The sequence below is a fragment of the Saccopteryx bilineata genome, chromosome 4, assembly GCF_036850765.1.
Source record: "Saccopteryx bilineata isolate mSacBil1 chromosome 4, mSacBil1_pri_phased_curated, whole genome shotgun sequence".
Classification (NCBI taxonomy): Eukaryota; Metazoa; Chordata; class Mammalia; order Chiroptera; family Emballonuridae; genus Saccopteryx; species Saccopteryx bilineata.
The window spans coordinates 286096298-286112974 of NC_089493.1; the positions used below are offsets into that span (position 1 = coordinate 286096298).

General features: G+C 40.8%; 1 protein-coding gene and 1 pseudogene across 1 annotated transcript in view; one reads left to right on the forward strand and one right to left on the reverse strand.

The window, feature by feature from the left end:
• The window catches only part of ADCY9 (adenylate cyclase 9), a 161089-nt gene that overhangs the window by 36142 nt on the left and 108270 nt on the right, over positions 1-16677 (forward strand). The window lies entirely within an intron of this gene.
• Positions 15571-16280, reverse strand: LOC136336534 (YEATS domain-containing protein 4-like; annotated as a pseudogene).

Sequence of the window (16677 nt, forward strand, 5' to 3'; positions counted from 1 at the left end):
GTGATGCAAATGTTGGCACACTTGAAGTACCAGAAACTCCTTCTACTATCCTCATTTTTTGGTTTCTCTTTTCTTCTTGCTGTTCTGATTGTTTTCTGCTTCCTTATCTTCCAAATACTGATTTGAACCTTTGCTTCATCTACTCTACTGTTGATTCTCTCTAATGTATTCTTCATTTCAGTTATTTTTTTTACAGGGACAGAGAGAGAGTCAGATAGAGGGATAGATAGGGACAGACAGATAGGAACGGAGAGAGATGAGAAGCATCAATCATCAGTTCTTCGTTGCGACTGAGTAACCCCTTGCTCGAGCCAGTGACCTTGAGTCCAAGCTGGTGAGCTTTTTTTTTTTTTTTTTTTTTTTTGCTCAAGCCAGATGAGCTCGCGTCAAGCTGGCAACATCGGGGTCTCGAACTTGGGTCCTTCCGCATCCCAGTCTGATGCTCTATTCACTGCGCCACCGCCTGGTCAGGCCATTTCAGTTATTGACTTTTTAAAATATTTTTTATCTCCTTTTGTTTCCTATTTCTTTGTGGAAGTTATCCCTAAATTCATCTACTTTTCCCCTACATTCACTGAGCAGCCTTATAACACAGTGTTTTGAACTCTGTATCTGGCAGATTACTTTTATCCATTTTGTGTACTTCTCTCTTTTTTTTTTTTTTTTGGAGTTCTGTTCTGTTCTCTCATTTGGGACATGTTTCTTTGTCTCCTTATTTTGGCTGCCTCCCTTTGTTTGTTTCTATGTATTAGATAAAGATGTTATGTCTGCTGGGCTTGATAGAGTGGCCTTATACAGTAGGTGTTCTGTGGGGCCCAATAGTGTAGCTTCCCTAATCATCTAAGATGGGTGCTTCACATGTGCCCCCCATGTAGACTATGTGCACCCTCCTGTTGTAGTTGATCCTTGATTGCTATTGGCACATCAATGGGAGGGATTTGTCCCAGGCTGATTTTGGGGGCTTATGAACCTTTGAAAGATTTTAGGAAAGTTTGCAGCATGAGCCAAGACCAGCCTTTTATATGGAAAAGCCACTAGAAATGGCTTGAGTGGGCCTGAAAGTTGGGTATGGGACGAGTAGGGTCTCAGGGAATAACCAGAGTATGGTTGAGAGGAGGGCTCAGTAAAGGAACTATGGTTTCTACCAGCACTTTTGTCTGGGAGAAGCTGCTGTTCCAGCCATTGCCTCAAAGTCAGGCAGTTCAGTTCCTCTTGTATATACAGTGTGTCCGTAAAGTCATGGTGCACTTTTGACCGGTCACAGGAAAGCAACAAAAGACAATAGAAATGTGAAATCTGCACCAAATAAAAGGAAAACTCTCCCAGTTTCATACCTATTCAGTGCAGTTCGATGTGGGCTCACACACGATTTTTTAGGGCTCCTTAGGTAGCTATCCCGTATAGCCTCTACAGACTCGTCACTGACTGATGGCCTACCAGAACGGGGTTTCTCCACCAAACTGCTGGTTTCCTTCAACTGCTTATCCCACCGAGTAATGTTATTCCTATGTGGTGGTGCTTCGTTATAAATGCGCCGATATTCACGTTGTACTTTGGTCACGGTTTCGAATTTAGCGAGCCACAGAACACACTGAACTTTCCTCTGTACCGTCCACATCTCTACTGGCATGGCCATGGTCTGCTCCGCTGTATACGCGGTGTTACATCATCATCTGTGCATGCGCACATGCTGCCACATCATCCTACAGAAACTGGGAGGGTTTTCCTTTTATTTGGTGCAGATTTCACATTTCTATCATCTTTTGTTGCTTTCCTGTGACCGGTCAAAAGTGCACCATGACTTTACGGATTCACTGTAGATCCCTGGTGCCTTTCGAGCTGCAACTCCAGCGCTGGAGCTCTGAGTGAGTGAGTTTGAGTAAGTCAGTGCACATGTCTTTTTAAAAGAATGCTTAGAACACCAATGGTCCTCCATCTTATTCAGCCACAATCCCCATTGCTTTTCACAGTCAGAAATTATGGGGACTTCACTTTCTGGCACTGGAACCCTGGGCTTGGGGGCCTGTGGGACTGGGATCCCTGGCTTTTCATGGGGGGGGAACCTCTTTATCTGTGATAGCCTCTTGATTTTTAACCACCATATTTGGGTGTGGGGCCAGCTGGTTTCAAGTCTCCAGCCCTTCCAGTGTGGAGATAGCTTCTTTATATTCTTAGTTATAGAACTTCTGTCCAGCTAGATTTCAGGTGGTTCTGAGTGATGGTTGTTCTGTAGGTTAGTTGTAATTTTGATGTGGTTGTGGGAGGATATGAGTACCACATTTACCTATGCCACTGTCTTGACCAGAAGCCCCTGATAACGCTTATTTTCCAAACTACAGATAGTAAAGAATATGGGAAATGTCTATCCATACCAGCAGTTAAAAAAATACAAACAAGAATGCTTTCAAGTATCATACTTGCTTCTTAAATAAAAAAAAATTAGGCCCTGATCGGTTGGCTCAGTGGTAGAGCATCAGCCTGGTGTGTGGATGTCCTGGGTTCGATTTCAGGTCAGAGCACACAGAAGTGCCTATCTGCTTCTCCACCCCTACCCCTCTTGCTTTTCTCTCGCTCTCTCTCTTCCTCTCTCTTCCCAGCCATGTCTCGATTGGAGTGAGTTACCTGGGCCCTGAGGATGGCTCCATGGCTTCTGCCTCAGATGCTAAGAAGAGCTCAGTTGCTGAGCAACAGAGCAACATCCTCAATGGGCAGAGCATCGCCCGCCAGTGGGCTTGCCAGGTGGATCCCAGTCGAGGTGTATTCAGAAGTCTGTCTTTGCCTCCTCTCCTCTCATGGGGGGGGGGAATATATATATATATATATATATATATATATATATATATATATATATATATAAAATTATAAATCTTGAATGGCATATTGTTGCAAATTCACTTTTTCTGAAGAATAGAAGCAATAGCTATTTACTCATCAGATCTTGGGAGAATAGCCTTAAGTGACTGCCCTAAAGAAACAAAAGAGCAATTTACTCAAAGATAGTAGTGCAATTGATAATAGAAAAAATTGAACAGTGGTCAGATTCACAGCAGTGGTAATCACTGCTGTAACTATGGTAAACCTATCCTATAGAGTGTTATGTTTATTCATTGTTCCACAAACTTTTGTTGAATTGTTACTGTGTGCCACACTCCTTGCTCAATGTCCTAGATGCCTTACCTCATTAGATCTTCATAGCTCCCGGAGGAGGTAGACATCACTCTTATCCCCATATTACAAAGAAGGAAAGGGAGGCACAGAGAAATTAATTACCTCAGTGTCATGTAGCTGGTAACATGGAGGCTAAATGCACAACCTCCTTGATAATCAGAAGAGCAGATTAAAATGAGAATGATAAAAAATGTTTTAATCTTTTTCATTTGCAAAGATGAAAGAGATTGGTATAGTATTGTTGAGGGGGCGGGGAAATCAGGGACTCTGAAATATTATAGGTATTTTGGAATACAAATTGAGGAAACCTTTTTGGAGGGCTTTTGGCAATTTCTGTTAAAATATTTTAAAAATTTAAGTTTTAGAGACAGGAAGAGGGTGGGGAAGAGAGAGGAGAGTAAGAAAGAAACATCGATTTATTGTTCCACTTATTTATGCATTCATTGGTTGATTCTTGTATGTGCCTTGGCTGGGAATTGAACCTGTAACCTTGGCATGTTGGGACAGCACTCTAACCAGCTGAGCTACTTGGATAGAGTTCTGTCACAAATTTTACATGCCTCAGTATTTGACCAATTTATTCTATTCTTAGGAATTTATGCAATGAAAATACTTGCATAGGCCCTGGCCGGTTGGCTCAGTGGTAGAGCGTCGGCCTGGCGTGCGGGGGACCCGGGTTCGATTCCCGGCCAGGGCACATAGGAGAAGCACCCATTTGCTTCTCCACCCCCCCCTCTTCCTCTCTGTCTCTCTCTTCCCCTCCCGCAGCCAAGGCTCCATTGGAGCAAAGATGGCCCAGGCGCTGGGGATGGCTCCTTGGCCTCTGCCCCAGGCGCTAGAGTGGCTCTGGTCGTGGCAGAGCGACGCCCCGTTGCCTCTGGTGGGCGTGCCGGGTGGATCCTGGTCGGGCGCATGTGAGAGTCTGTCTGACTGTCTCTCCCCGTTTCCAGCTTAGGAAAAATACAGAAAGAAAAAAAAAATCAGTTTAAATAAAAAAAATAAAATAAAATAAAAAGAAAATACTTGCATAAGTGTACAAAGTGTATTTAGGGGGGTCTTGGTAATCATCTTACTTATAATAACACAAAACTGGAAATAGCTTGAATATCAGTCAAAAAAATTTTTTTAATTAAGTGAGAGGCAGGGAGGCAGAGACAGATTCCCGCATGCACCCTGACTGGGATTCACCTGGCAAGCCCCCTACCTGGCCATGCTCTGCCCATCTGGGGCCACTAATCTGTTGCTTAGCAATTGAGCTATTATAGCACCTGAGGCAAGGCCATGGAGCCATTGTCAGCACCTGGGGCCAACTTGCTTAAACTGTTTGAGCCATGGCTGTGGGAGGGGAAGAGAAGGATGGGGTAGAGAAGCAGATGGTCGTTTCTCCTGTGTGCCCTGACTGGAAATCAAACCTGGGACTTCTCCTCACCAGGACTATGCTCTACCACTGAGCCAACCAGCCAAGTCCTTGATCAAATGTTAGGTCAGTTTATCAATATAGTGGAATACTTGTCAGTATTTTTAAAAAAGAGGTAGGTCTTTGTGTACCAACCTGGGCAAAATAGCCATCATTTTATTGTTAATTGAAAAAGCTAGTGAATACACCGTATATAAAACATGATTTCATTCTCCAGATGTACTGAAGAGTATGTATACAAAGAGATGATGATAAATGCAGTAAAGGATATACACAAATCTATAAATAGTGGTTGTCATTAGAGTGGAATTAGAGGAACTTATAATTTTATATTTAATACTTTTTGTTTCAATTTTTTCTACAACAGACATATATTACTTTTATTAGCAAAAAAAAAATTTAAAAAGCCATTACACGGTTATTTTAATTGGCAGAAATGCATGTTGAAGTCATTTAAATAAATGAATGGAAAACAAACCCTCACTGTATACTGGGTGCAGATTGGATGTGGACTTGTCTTGCTGTGAGATTATCACATTCTATACATTCTTAATCTCATTTTATAAGTCATAATATTAAAACACTTTGTTTTCCCCACAAATAGAAAAACTGATTTAAAAGACCTTTAAATCCCTAAAGGAAAAGGAAAAAAATGTTTCTGCTACTTTCCCTCCCCCCCAGTCTAATTAAAGAAGGAACTAATTTTTCACCAAAAATGCCTAGGTAGAGTTAGATCAATTGTAGAAAAAGATTCAGAGATTTGAGTCTGCTGACCTAGTGAAGATATACAAATTTACGAAGTAAATGTTTGCATACATTATCTCCCAGTGGGAGAGTGTGTCTAGGGAGATAATACTGTACCTGCTGGTGATGGAGGGAGAGCCTGTGCTCTTGGTCAACTTAGGCCCTGACTTACCCTACTCCTGAGGGTCACTTGGAGGCAGTGTTGGTTTTGGAACTCCTCAGGGGGTCTGTTTCAGTTTAGGGCAGATCATGAAATACAGCTGTCTGGGATGTACAGGGTTACCCCAGAGCAGGCTTGAAGCCTTGAAATTGAATAACCACCGTTGCAGCATGACTCAGTTGAGCCAGAACTATCTTAATTTAATAACTATCCTAATTTGAACCAGAAGTTATGGATTTGACCCAGAACCATCTTGTTCTGCAGTGGAGTTGTGGTGTGTATAATACTGTTACATTATGTTCATTGTTAGAAGCCTGGGGAAAGGAAGTGACTTGCTTAGCCAACACAAAAATAGCCATAGAACAAGAGAAAGAATTTAAAAATTAGTCTTTTACTATGCTTGTGAAATAATGTTGGTTATAAATATTATTTCAATCTGTTTCATAAATCCATTTCTTAAAAAACCTGCACTTTGAGCGGGAGTTCATGTTTCTAACTTGGGATGCATTTTTTCCCTCATCCTTCTACCCCATCTTTTATTCTAATGCTTTTTTAAAGTTGTCATTTGAGGTCTCAAAACTCTTTTGTAAGAGCTGAGCATCAGCAACAGTTTTCTTTAGTTCTGTTTCAGATGATGATTCTCAGTTTAATTGTGTAATAGACAAGGAAACTGAATAGTAAAGTTGCATTTACTTTGTTGCAATAAAGAATTTTTCGCTCTGGCCGGTTGGCTCAGTGGTAGAGCGTTGGCCTGGCGTGCAGGAATCCCAGGTTCGATTCCCGGCCAGGGCACACAGGAGAAGCGACACAGGAGAAGCGCCCATCTGCTTCTCCACCCCTCCCCCTCTTCTTCCTCTCTGTCTCTCTCTTCCCCTCCCGCAGCCGAGGCTCCATTGGAGCAAAGATGGCCCGGGCGCTGGGGATGGCTCTGTGGCCTCTGCCTCAGGTGCTAGAATGGCTCTGGATGCAACAGAGCGAGGCCCCAGAGGGGCAGAACATCGCCCCCTGGTGGGCATGCCGGGTGGATCCCGGTCGGGCGCATGCGGGAGTCTGACTGCCTCCTGGTTTCCAGCTTCGCAAAAAATGGAAAAAAAAAAAAAGAATTTTTCTGAGAGTAAGTTCTTTCTTTGAGCTGTATGAAAATGAGAAAATTGGGATGAACAATTTTGTTTAATTGGGCATTTTGAAATTTTGGTTGTTCCTACAAGTGGTAATCTAAAGCTAAGTGTTTTAATATGAATTATTTGTTATTCTAAAGAGTAATATTCAGCTTTTTCATGGGTATTATGGAGATGGTATTGGACATATGGCCTGTCTCATTAAAAAGTAATGAGAAAAGAAAAAATTAAGTACTTCAAGGAATAGAAGGGAGTTAGTAGTAGTAGATCAAAATGAGAAAACCGAGTGTGTGTTTTCTAGACAAAAGATTTATGGGAGATTATATATAATATTAGAACTGTTTAATACTTTTTAAAACTTGAGAATTATGTTATTTTTTAAATTTTTATTTATTTTTAGTGAGCGAGAGAGAAACAGACAAAAAGGATGGGATAGAGATGAGAAGCATCAACTCATAGTTGCAGCACTTTTAGTTGTTCATTGATTGCTTCTCATATGTGCCTTGACTGATGGGCTCCAGTCGAGCCAGTGACCCCTTGCTCAAACCAGCGACCTTGGGCTTCAAGCCAGAAACCTTTGGGCTCAAGCCAGCGACCATGGGATCATGTTGATGATCCCATGCTTAAGTTGGCGACCTTAGGGTTTCGAACCTGGGTCTTCAGTGTCCCCAGTCAATGCTCTATCCACTGTGCCACCACCTGTTAGGCAGGATTGTATGCTTTTATAGATTTTGTGGGCATTTCATGATGGCGTGCTGCTGGGACTTCCCATTTGCCCATCACAGACTTTTCAGGCAAATTCTTATCCATTTCTAGAATAGGGCCCCTTATCTGTTGCTATGAACTGCCTCTGTGCCTTGAGAGGCAGCAGTAAGAAGTAGAAAATTTACCCTACTTGAAGTCATGGGCCTTGACAGGAAGCTGGATATTGCTATGAATCACTGGGTTTCTACCATTATTTCAAATTGAACACCTGTCCTATTTGTGTCTTGGTGTTGTAAGGATTTTAAGATGAGATGAATGATGCTCTACAAATGTCAAGTATTCCATTAGGGAAGAAAGGGATAAAACTGGAAAGCACCAAATATTTGGAAGGAAACTAAATTAGGGTTTACATTTTCTTTCGGCCAGGGCTTTCTAATGTACACTTGGGAATAGAAAGTGAAAGGAATGTGTGGGTATTCCAGTCTGGATGGAATGGGGTGGGACAGTGAGGATAGCTGGTTACTTTAAAGACCTGGATGCGTTGATCTTAAAGCACCACTAATTTGTACTTAGCTCACATCCAATTAAATTACTATGTAATTGACATAACAAGAGAGGTATTTTCGTTTTCTTTTTTCTTTTCTTTTTTTGTATTTTTCTGAAGCTGGAAACAGGGCGGCAGTCAGACAGACTCCCGCATGTGCGCTACCGGGATCCACGCGGCACGCCCACCAGGGGGCGATGCTCTGCCCATCCGGGGAGTCGCTCTGTTGCGACAGGGCCATTCTAGTGCCTGAGGCAGAGGCTATGGAGCCATCCCCAGCACCCGGGCCATCTTTGCTCCAATGGAGCCTTGGCTGCGGGAGGGGAAGAGAGAGACATAGAGGAAGGAGAGGGGGAGGGGTGGAGAAGCAGATGGGCGCTTCTCCTGTGTGCCCTGGCGGGGAATCGAACCCAAAACTTCTGCACGCCAGGCTGATGCTCTACCAGCCAACTGGCCAGGGCAAGAGAGGTATTTTCTAACTACTCCAGATAACTTCCAGTCTGGCAGTGGGTCATTAGAGATTGACACATACAGTTGTGGGGTTGCTATAAACTGCCAAAATTTTAAGCCTGGTGATGAATTAGACTACAAGAAAGGCTGTAGCTAGTGTTTATGATCTTTCACTTATTTTTCCTGTATCATCCATTTGGTAGCCGTGTGTACTAAAAGTGGACTTGGAGAAAGGATCAACCTGTAGGTAAGTGATGTAAGTAGACGATGAAGTGTGAGGAATATTAAGGCAGCCCTTGAAATAGTTAATTTTTTTCTTTCATCAACAACTTAAAAAACCCCCACTTTATTCTGGATAACTTCAAACATACAAAAGTAAAGAGAATAGTGAAACGAACTGTCAGGTGCCCACAACCCAGCTTCAAATTATCTATGCATGGCCATTCTTGTCAATTTCTATGTTAAAAATCTTACTGGATTGTGTTGATTCTCTAGTTCTATTTAGGGAGAAATACCATCTTAACACTATTGAGTCCTCCAATCCAAGGACACAATATCTATCTCCTTCCAATTATTTAGATATTATTTAATATCTCAACAATGTTATATATTTTTTAGCATATAGTCATTGTGTACTTCTTTTGTTAAATTTATTCCTAAATATTTATTAAGGTTTCTTTTTTCTTTTTTTGTGACAGAGACAGACAGAAAGAGGGACAGATAGGGACTGACAGACAGGAAAGGAGAGAGATGAGAAGCATCAATTCTTCATTATGGCTCCTTAGTTTTTCATTGATAGCTTTCTCATATGTGCCTTAACTGGGTGCTACAGCAGAGCGAGTGACCCCTTGCTCAAGCCAACGACCTTGGGCTCACGCCAGTGACTTTGGGCTTCTAGTCAGTGACTTTTGGGATCAAACCAGCAACCATGGGGTTATGTCTATGATCCTGCACTCAAGCTAGTGACCCCGTGCTCAAGCTGGTGAGCCCGTGTTCAAGCCAGATGAGTCCGTGCTCAAGCCGGTGACCTCGGGGTTTCGAACCTGGGTCCTCTGCATCCCAGTCTGACATTCTATCCACTGTGCCACTGCCTGGTCAGCCCTAACTATTTATTAACTTTGAAACTGTGTAAATGGAATTGTTTCTTAGTTTTATTTTTGAATTGTTCATTGCTGATACATAGCGATAAAATTAATTTTTGGATATTGATCTTTTGTGAACTTGCTAAACTCATTTAGTCTAGTAGCTTTTTTTGTAGACTCAGGATTTTTCTTTTTACAGGATCATGTCTTCTGGGAATAAGGACAGTTTTACTTCTTCCTTTCCAACATGTATATTTAAAATTTTCATTTTCTGCTACCCTGCACTGGCTAGTACATTGTACCCTTCAGTACAATGTTGACTAGAAGTGGTGTTTGTACACCCAGACCCAGGAAAAAAGCCCTGCAACTAAAAAGCTGCCTCCGTAAATGAACGGCAGGGAAGGACAGAAGACAGAGGCTGGCCACTCTAGTTTGATAATCAATAGAGTTTCTTAAGAGAAATTTACACATGTGGCATGTCTTGGGAGGCTGCAAAACAAAGTGGACATTCTCTGTCCTGCTTGGTAGGCGTCAAAGAATTATAGAGGGTAAAATGTGGTGGTGGTGGCGGTGGGGTATTCACAGGTACTAGAAAGCTAGTGAAGCTACCAGGTATGGGAAATTACATGCTGGACCAGGTCAGGACAACGACCTGTTCTAGGAACCAGCAGGTAGTGGGAGGCAGGAGAGGGGTGTTGATTTATGTCAGAATGACCATCAAAAAAATAAAGCCCTAGGCAGATAGCTCCGTTGGTTAGAGCATCGTCCTGATACACAAAGATTGCAGGTTCAATGCCTGGTAAGGGCACATACAAAAACAGATGAATGTTTTTGTCTGTCTGTTTCCCTTCCTCTTTCTCTAATATCAAATAAAAACAATTATTTTTAAAACTATCTGTAAAAGAATGACCATCAACTACACTGGGGAACAAAATTTTTGTTGCATCCACAAAAACACTTGTTCTTACCTAATTTGAGTGTGCTGAGCTCAAATCTGACATTAGTTTTTCTCTGTAAGCTACAGTTTTTTTGCAATTCAAGATTTTAGGTTTTCGGCCCTGGCCGGTTGGCTCAGTGGTAGAGCGTCGGCCTGGCTTGCAGGAGTCCTGGGTTCGATTCCCAGCCAGGGCACACAGGAGAAGCACCCATATGCTTCTCCACCCCTTCCCCTCTCCTTCCTCTCTGTCTCTCTCTTCCCCTCCCGCAGCCAAGGCTCCATTGGAGCAAAGTTGGCCCGGGCGCTGAGGATGGCTCTGTGGCCTCTGCCTCAGGTGCTAGAGTGGCTCTGGTCACAACAGAGTGACGCCCCGGATGGGCAGAGCATCGCCCCCTGGTGGGTATGCCGGGTGGATCCTGGTCAGGCGCATGCGGGAGTCTGTCTGACTGCCTCCCCGTTTCCAACTTCGGAAAAATAAAAAATAAAAAAAAATTTAAGATTTTAGGTTTTCATCTTATTGTAAAATTTTCAACATTTAGTTTAACATAATGAAGTAGAATGTCTTCTTGGGCATCATCTTTGGAAAATATAATAATTTATATAATGCAGTAAATACACTAATACACTAAAAGATATGATTGCATCAGAATTTGTCTACAATTTCAAAATAGAACATATTAAAACACTTATTTTAATCATAAAATTTGTGCAAAACTTATTTAAATTGTATTCAGGCAAAAATTTGCGTTTGTAGCTCTTGCGTTTGTGTACTTGTTGAGGACAATCTCGTTTGATGCTCCAGCAGTATCCTGCTCATCACTAATAGCTCAAAGATTTTCGAGAAAGTTATCAAGGTGACTGTTAAGTGAATCTTAGTGCTCGCGTTACATCCAATGTTGTGGAAAGCCAACAGCATCCTTTGAACCAGAAGTTCATAGTTTTCTGCTTTTTTGTTGCCAAGGAAGTTCTTTGTAACTGCCACAAAAGATTGCCATGCTGCTTTCTCCTCCTTATTCATCTTCCTGGCAAATTCTTCGTCACATATAAGGGTTCGAATTTGAGGCCCATCGAATACACCTGCTTTTATCTTCTCGAAAGACAAGGCAGGAAAAGCAGAAATAATACGTTGAAAGCATTTACTTTTTCTATTCAAAGCCTGAACAAACTGCTTCATTAAGCCAAGTTTGATGTGAAGTGGGATCCTGTCTCGATTAACTACAGGTTCATTCCAATATTTTGCATCCCTACTTCTAGAGCTTCACGTTTCGGCCACTCCTTCTGTGTCCAGTGTTTCTCTTGAGCTCGGCTGTCCCACAAACACAGAAAGCAAGGATACTTCGTGAATCCTGTCTGTTGTCCTAGCAGGAAGTTTACCATTTTAAGATCCACACAAATGATCCAGTTATGCTCCTCATACTTCAGAAAGTCGAGGACAGTTTTTATGTCATTATAATCTTCTCGCAGATGAGCTGAATAACGAATTGGAACCGCTAAAAATAGGCAATATATGCACGTGTCACAAATGATGAAATATTGCACCATTGACATTGAAGTGTGTAACAGCCACATATATAACAGAATGTGTCAGGACTATTTCTTGCATTTACGCCTACTTGAAGAAGCCATGATTCAATCCTAAAACAAAATAAGAGTGTATTTTTATCAGATAATAATATTTTACATTTAAAAACAACTACAATTATGTAAAAGTTATGTTTGTAAAACATTAATTGTGGTTATGTTCAATCCAAGAGTTGTTGTCCTTTAACTCCAATTTAAAAACCAATGCATGCCATTAATTGTAACAAAAAGAAATTAAAATTGCATAAAAACTAGAGCATGCACCAAAAAATGGATTTCAGATTTGGAATCAGTGATGCAGAAATATATACTAGAAACAGTTCTAAAACCTCATGCAACAGAAAATGAAAAGCAAATTGTTCCCTAGTGTTATTATCAGGCAGTCTCTAAGTGGGGTTTGTGGGAGGCATCTCCCCCTTCTGGCCCTGGTCCACCTCCTGGGTCACTTATCAGTCATGTCATGAAGCAGTGTTTCCTCCACAGTGGTGAGAATGGACATCTTTGCCTTGATCTTGAACTTTTGGTTTTATTTATTTCCTCTTACTTTTTCCTAGTTCATTGATTTCTACTCTGGTATTTATTATTGCTTTCTGTTTGTTTTGGGTTTTATTTACTTTTCTTTTTATAGTTTCTTAAGGTAGAAGTTTAGGTTATTGACTTGAGACTTTTTTTTCCTACAGACTTTTTAAGTTATAAATTTTCCTCTAAGCATTTTCCATAGCTATATCCTGTCATTTTGATTTGCTGTGTTTATTTTCAGTTTAAGGAATTTTCCAACTTCTCTTGTGATTTCTACTTTGACTATTGAATTATTTAGATTTTTTTTTAATTTAGTGAGAGGAGGGGAGGCAGAGAGACTCCCACATGCGCCCCGACTGGGATCCACCCAGCAAGCCCCCTAGGGGGCGATGCTCTGCCCATCTGGGGTTCTTGCTCATTGCAACCAGAGCCATTTTTTAGGCCATGGAGCCATTCTTAGCGCCCAGGGCCAGCTCTCTCTAATTGAGCCATGGCTGCAGAGGAGAGGGGAGGAAAAGAGAGAGAGAGAGAGAGAGAGAGAGAGAGAGAGAAGTCAGAAAAGGAGGGGTGGAGAAGCAGATGTGTGCTTCTCCTGTGTGCCCTGACTGGGAATTGAACCTAGGACATCCACACACCGGACCCATGCTTTACCACTGAGTCAAACGTCCAGAGCCAAGATATGTTTTCTAATTACTAAATATTTTGAGGCTTCCCCAAATTTTTTTCTGTTTTTTTTTAATATTCAACTTAATACAATTGTAGCCAAAAGCATACTTTATATGATTTTAATCTTTTAAAATTTATTGTTCTTGCTTTAGTTAGCCTGTTGTCTGTCCTGGAGAATGTTTCATGTGTGCCCAGAGAGAATGTGTGGTTGGCTGTTGTTAGCTGGAAGTGTTCCGTAGATGTCAGTTAGGTCAGGCTGGTTGATAGTGTTGTTCAAGCCTTGTGTATTATTGCTCATATTGTTTAGTTACATCAATTATTGAAAGTGAAATAGTGAAGTTTCCCAATTTTTTGAGTTATCTCTTTCCCCTTCAGTTCTGTCTGTTTTTGCTTCATCTATTTTGGGGTTCTGTTGTTAAGTGCTTATATGTATGTAATTGTTATATCTTCCTCATGAATTGACTCTTTGAGAAAGGGCGAGAGAGAGAGACAGGAACATTGATCTGTTCCTGGATGTGCCCTGACTGGGGATGGAACTGGCAACCTCTGTGCTTTGGGACGATGCTGTAACCAGCTGTGCTTTATGGCCAGGGCTGAATTGACCCTTTTATCATTATAAAATTTTTCTTTATTTTCTCTAATAATAATTTTTGTCTTAAAGTTTATTTGGTTTGATATTAGACTAGTTAGCTACTGCAGTTTTCTTATGGTTTTGTTTGCATAGTATATCTTCCCCCTTCCCTTTATTTTTTAGTACTTCTAGTACGACAGGTCTGCTAACAATGAATTCTTAGTCTCTGTTTTTCTAGGGATGTCTTTATTTTTACTTCGTATTTGACAAATAGTTTCGTGGAATATAAAATTCTTGGTTAACAGTTTTTAAAGTACTTTGAACATGTCATGTCACTGACTTCTGGTTTCTATCATTTCTAATGCAAAGTCAGCTGTTAATCTTATTTTGGTTCCTTTTTATATGACGAGATGATTTTCCTCTTGATACATTCAAGATTTTCTTTTTTGCATTTGGCTTTCAACATTTTGACTCTGCTGTATCATAGGAGGTCTCTTTGTGTTTCTCTTATTTGGATTTTGTTGAACTTACTTTGAGTTTATTGAAGGTGATGATTAATTTTTTAAAATCTAATTTGTATGTTATGGCCATCGTTTTTCAAATATTTTTTCTGTTCCTTTCTCTCTTTGGGACTTCCTTTATATGTAGGTTGGTATTTTTGATGGTATCCTTTGTGTCTCTGAGGCTCTGTGCCTCGTTATTCTTGTTATTCTTTTTTTATTTCTTCATCAGATTAGATAATTTCAACTATGCTGATTCTTCTGCTATCTCAAGTCAAACGAGCTATTTTTAGCACTTGAGACTGATGCTCAGACCAATGAGCTATCCTCAGCACCTGGGCTGATGCTCAAACCAATTGAGCCACTGGCTATGGGAGGGAAAGAGGGAGAGAAGGGGGAGAAAGTGTGGGAGAGAAGCAGATGGTTGCTTCTCTTGTGTGCCCTGACTGGGAATTGACCCCAGGACAACCATATGCCAGGCTGACACTATTCACTGAGCCAGCCGACCAGGACCTACTTTTATTCTTTTGGATTCCTTCAGTTTTTTGAATAATATTTATAATACCTACCTTGACTCTTTGTTAAGTCCAATATCTGGACCCCCTTAGAGTTTCTATTGATGGCTCTTTTTCCACAGTATAGCTTCTTGAGGGTGGTTCACAATACCTTTGTTTCTTTGCGTGTCTCATATTTTATTTTTTAAACTGGATGTTTTAGTTCATACAGTGTAGCAGGCCTGGATTCTGATCACCTTTGGCAAAATTCAGGTTTTTGTTGTTGTTTTTTGTTTGTGATTTGTCTGGATTGATTTTTAGTGTCTGTCTCCCCAGCAGTATGAAGCTGTTGATGATCCTGCTAATTTTTTTCTTTTATATTTAAGTCTGGTGTTCTAAGGATCACTCAGCATAGCTTAGTGGTAACCAGTGATTGTTCAGAGGTGTGCTTAAACACCTTAACTCAGTAAAGCTTCATCATTTTGCAGTGGATCTGTTGTGGGTTGAGAAACACATTTAAAGTTCAGGTCATTTACAGGTCTACCTTAGCTTTTAACTTTCTGCCAGGCCTTCTGCTGTTGCATCTGGGCCTTTGCTAGGCCTCATTTCAGCCAGGAATGAGTAGATAACTTGAGCCCTTTCCAGTCTCTCCTGCATGTGTGCATCCTTTCAGGATACCAGGGACATGTGGGAGCTTAACTCTATGGCTTTTTTTTAAATTTTTTAAAATTATATACATATATTGCAAATTAACTATTGCTTGAAAAGTACAAATACTTTGCCCATTGCTGAGAAATCTATGGCCAACAACTTTCCATGCAGTTCTTCTGAGAAGCATTGTGCTCCATTTCTGCTTTAAAGCCCACCTTATCTTCAGGTAAGTTTCCTATCTATCACATTCTCATCAGAGCTGTTTATATCTCTTTTGTCTGATCATCTTCGAGTTTCCGATTTCATTTTTTAAACAATTTATAGTTTCACGACTTGCTTTTAATCTCTCCTTAAGCGCTGCAATTTCAAAGCTTGTTCTTTTCTTTGCAGCTTCTAATTATTATCTGGTTTTCACTTCAAGTTCTGCAAATTCTGTTTCATGATTATAGGCTCCTAAAGTTAGCTGAGGAGATGTTGTTAATAATTGTTACATCATTGCTGTTGGGTCTTGAAATATCATTTTATCATAGAACTCTGAGACCACTGTCTTTTTTCCCAACATTGCATTGGTGTCTGATTGAAACAGCTTTGATAGATGATACAGGGTTACAGGTCTTTTATTAGGATCTATGAAGAATATTTTGATGATTATTTCAAATTCAGCCCATCCTGTTTCAGTAATTTCATACGGAGGCTTAGTAACAACTCTTAAAGGATTGCCATAGCTTTCATGCAATTTGAATTGAATTTTCAAAAAAATAAAATAAATTGAATTTTCTTCACATTTGCTTACATATCCTCATTTCTATATGGTTTCACATATACTATACACTGATGGGTATGCCCATCCTCTTCTTTTTTTCTTTACAAAATATCGAGCAACATTGCCATAAACTATTGGTTTAACAATAGTAATAACCCCCTTTACTCTCCCGCTGGAGTCAGGCCCAAATTCGACCATTCACTTAAACATATTGTCGTATGGCAGAAGCCTCGCAGCTGCCAGGAGAAGAGACCGACGGCGGCCCCTTCTGCTCGGGCTCAGGCGGAGGGTTTCTGGCTGAGGGAGGGCGAGTCTCCAGCTATGGCTTTCTTATTCTTTTCTTCTTCCTGTTAAAATTTTGGGTAGTCTGCTGGGTTTTTGCTTGCCCCATTTAGTATTGCAACCTAAGGCTATCTGAGATGTTAGCCATTTATAATTTTTTATTAACATTGTTATAGCCCTATAGAGTATCAACAGGAAGAACTGAGGTTGCCAGTTCAGTTCCCAATCAGGGCATATATAGGAACAGCTCGATGTTCCTGTCTCTGTCTTTCTCTCTCCCCCTTCCTTTCTCACTAAAATAAATGAAAATAGATAAATAATTATA